Source organism: Chenopodium quinoa, unplaced genomic scaffold, assembly GCF_001683475.1.
Source record: "Chenopodium quinoa cultivar QQ74 unplaced genomic scaffold, ASM168347v1, whole genome shotgun sequence".
In the NCBI taxonomy this organism is placed as follows: domain Eukaryota; kingdom Viridiplantae; phylum Streptophyta; class Magnoliopsida; order Caryophyllales; family Amaranthaceae; genus Chenopodium; species Chenopodium quinoa.
The window spans coordinates 359,924-364,255 of NW_018744143.1; the positions used below are offsets into that span (position 1 = coordinate 359,924).

Genomic DNA, 4,332 nt, shown 5'->3' on the forward strand with positions numbered 1-4,332 from the left:
TTTTGAAATGAATGGCTGAGATTGTTTTTTTTTGATTTATTTTTAATTAGTAATTTTAATTTAATTATTATATATATATATATATATATATATATATATATATATATATATATATATTTCCAGAATTTCAAAGATATTAAAAAATAATTTCTAGAAGATATAATTATATTTAAAATAATCAAAAAATTATTTTTAATTAAAATTACGGAGTACTAATTAAAAATAAATAAAAAAACCAAATAATCTCTGCCGTCCATTTTAATAAATTGTGGTAGTCAAAAGTCATAAGACTACATTAAATCATAGCCAATTAGAAATTGCTTCAAACTCATGCCACGAAAAAAAATAGGAAAAAAAAAAAACCATTATTGGCAAGGTTATTAGTTAAGTAGTTCCAAGTTGTGCTTAGGAGGTTAAATGAGAAGAAGTATAAAGGGTTGGAATTACATGCAAGTGATTTTTCCTCTTCATTGTCAAGCCAAAGGATTCATCCATGTCTAGATCTTAAGGTTGAATTCCATCGGGCAACTCCCAATCGAAATGATAGAGCAACATAGCTAGCGGGAGTTCAACATTTGCTATACCTAATGCCATGCTAGCCTCTTATCCGCACCAAACGGAATCAACTAGAAATTACTCCCTTTAAAGTCGATCAAAGAATCTTCAAACCTTTCTGGGTTAAATCTTTCAGGCTCTAGCCAATACTCCAAATCCCTACTAATAGCCCATGCATTGATAATGACACAAATTTTGGTTGGAATGTCATATGGATATATCTGGCATCTCTCCATGGACTCTCTAAGCTAGGAGCTAAAAGGGGAACGGGAGGATGTAGAAGTAAGGTTTCTTTTCCTCAAAAAAAAAAAAGTAAGGTTTCTTTCATCACAAGTTTCAAGTATTCCAACTCCTCTAACCTCGTTTCATCAACTGCCCCCTTAAAATCTTTGCATACCCGTCGTACCTAAATTTGTGCCTTCTCTAAAACCATTGGGTTTCATAGTAGTTCCGACATTGCCCACTCTACCATTGATGATGAACTTTCACTTCCAGTCACCAAGAATTTCCTAAACACGACATGTGCATATATAAAACGTTAAGGTTTTAAGTTAATTGCGTATCCTACATATATATACGTACCATAATAACAACCTTTATATTGTCAGTAGTCATGGAGAAATCATCAGTGTTCCTCACGTTATCCCGTTGATATCATAAAAGAACATTATCAACCAAATCTTCATCTTTTTTATCATCTACCTTGTTAATTTTATGTTCCTTAATAATAGGGTTAAATATCCTATCTGTTTCTTGAATAATTTGTTGAAATTTTCTCTTCATTCCACTGATTATGTGAAGAAATGGTATCGACGGGTATAGGTCTGCAAGACAAAAACCTGTACAAGTCTTTGTTAACATTGGTTAATAGTTTTCTAAATGGTTCTTGTTCACTGCCTTTCGTACTAAAAATTACCCTGAAATCAAAAGTTAAAAATACCCGCTAATTAATCAGATAAACGGGTTTGGAATATTTAGGTACATGGAAACTAAATATGTAAAACAATACTGGATAACAAGAACTGAAAAGTAACTATCAAGTATTAATCATATGACTTAACCATTAGTTTAGCCTGGTCTTTAATTTTGGTTGAGTTAGTTCTCTGACATAGTATCAACGTCACCTTGACCAAAGAAATAATTACGAGTTCAAATCTCATCCATTCCTCCTTAAAGGGAATGATATAATATAAAACAAATCATGGCCTTTAACTATTGGTTCAATTTATTCTTTGATGATTGACTTGATCCTTTGACATAAAGTTAGCTTCATAAATTCATATGGCGCCTTAAACTTACATTTAGGTAGATTTTGAAACCTTACAAATACAATTATATTGATGTAGGCATATAAATGTAGAAATTTTATTTTATAAAGGAAAATTTGGTTTTCATCATTGCTCGATTCATTTATATATTAATCCCAATTTTGTGATATTTTCACATTACACTTTAATTTTGGGTTGAACTAACTACAATAGGCTGTTAAACTATTTGGTCCAATAAAAGAGAATACCTTGAAAGTTTGCATTATTTAAAAATTTCGAAAACTTACAATAATTTAGAACTGATGAAAATTGGGATTTATAAAACCATAATATCATAGCTTATATAAATTGAGGCTTTGTTGCACTCAACTTGTTTTAATTTAAACGTACTTTATTTATTTATTATTTTTCCTTCCAAAGCTTATATTAGTGAGTTATAACATGGCCTAAAATGCTCCTATGTTTTAATTTTGTTAGTGATTAATGTTCTCAATCATCTACCAAAAATAATAGATGTCGATAATTTTATTCCAAGGCTTATTCTTTTATTGGCCATAGTAATATAATAATCAATTAAAAATTACTGAAATAATCAATCAATAAATAATAATATGAAATAATAATTACTCTTTATCTAAATTTCTATTTTCTAAAGTAAAATATTCCAACTAAACAAAGAAAAATGGACAAAGGCTAGGAAATAATAATAATACTCTCTCCCGTCATTTTTGTTAACTTGACATGATATCGTAAGTAAAGATGGCTCTGGACCATACCTCGTGCCAAGCTCACTTTGTTTAGGGTTAGTTAAGCCCGTCCCTTGGTCCGGCCCACGAGTGTCGTGTCGGGTCGGGCCAAAATTTTCAAAAGGTTGCCCGTGCATGGCCCAGGCCCACGTGCCACCGTGCCTAAACAAAACTTTATTGAATTGCCTTATCGTGATTCTCCCAAATAAAGGCGGCCCACAATCTGACACACAGTAACGTACTATGCCGGGCCTACACCGTGCCTGTGCCGGACTTTTTTCATGTTGGACTGTGTCGGCCCGAGGCCCATTGCCATCTTTAAATTCGCAAGTAAGGACAAATAATTTCTTGCTAAGGTCAACAATTCGCCCTTCTTCCGAAGCTAAGGAGTTGATTAGAGTAGTAACTTCTGCCACTCGAATCGGTCGAAACGACTCTACCCGCTTCAAAGTGAAGAGTTCGAGCATTGAGATCTTTCGTATGTTCCGCCCAACACTCACCGTAGGGAGCTAATCCGACGTCAGTACAATCGTAAAACACCTCTTTCGCAACCATAAGGATAGGACGATTGCAAAACACAGCGTCGTGTGTCTTCATCACTTCCTTTGCCATATCAGCTGATGACACAATGATATATAGTTGGCAGTTCGCCTAGTTGAAGTGGCATCACCCGCCTATATCGCTTCGCTAGCTCCGCTAGGCGGCGGTGGAGGAGTGTGGTTTTAGATGCAACTTGGTGGAGGTTTCCTATGAATGGGAGCTTTGGAGGGGATGGTGGTAATTTAGGTGATGTCTTTTTCATGGATTTCATGACGTAGATGAATATTGCTATTTATTTATTTTTTTATTTTTATTTTTTTGAAAGAAAAATGATGAATATTGCTATTATAAGAGAATAAAGATTGGAATCTGCATTTTTTCACTTTGGGAAATTGAAACTTGATTGCCGAAAATAGCTACATTGTGTGATCTATAAATGGTACATTCCGTTGTGTTATATCGTGAAAATCCAACAACTAGCTAGGTCACGTTATGGAAAATTTGTCGAATACAATCAGCCAAACTACATAATTTTTTTTTTTTTTAGGAAGCCAAACTACATAATTTACATGCGTGTTACAACCATTTTTTTTTTTGTTACAACCATGTAAGTGTATATACTTTGCAAAAACACAGCTAATATTTAAATTAAAATCAAAAACCGTAATTTGGCCATTTTAACGGAAATGAGACGTCAAAAACAGTGGTGAAACCACGTTAGAACAAGGGGGCACAGCTGTCCCCCCAAGTTCTATTTTTTTTTTTTTTTGGGTTTAAAACAATACAATAAACAAGTTTAAATATTTTACACATGCAATTAATGTTAGAAATATGAATATGGTCTGGTGGTTGAGTTAGGAATAAAGTTTACCTTGGATACTTGTTGTCTTGTTAAAAGAGGTTTTAAAAAAAATAAATAAAAAAATCTCTTCTATGGCCTTAACAATTATGGATTTGGAAAGAGAAAATAATCTTCTCCATTGATTTTCTAATCAACTATACTCATATAAGGTCTCAATTAGGTCATTGTATGATTATAAATTTTTTTTAAGAAAAGTACAATAATTAACGTGCATATTTCATCAAAGACAAAAAAACTATTATCAAGCATTCAAGCTTATTTAAGTGAGTAGAGTCGATATATTGCACTTGTTAATTCATGCCTTTTTTTTTTCTATTGTTTCATAATTAACTACAATTTAAAATTATAATTTGGTCTATCA

General features: G+C 32.5%; 1 pseudogene; it reads right to left on the bottom strand.

Annotated features, from left to right (window-relative positions):
- Positions 1 to 207: 207 nt before the first annotated feature.
- Positions 208 to 3,703, bottom strand: LOC110693151 (annotated as a pseudogene).
- Between the last annotated feature and the right edge of the window lie 629 nt (positions 3,704 to 4,332).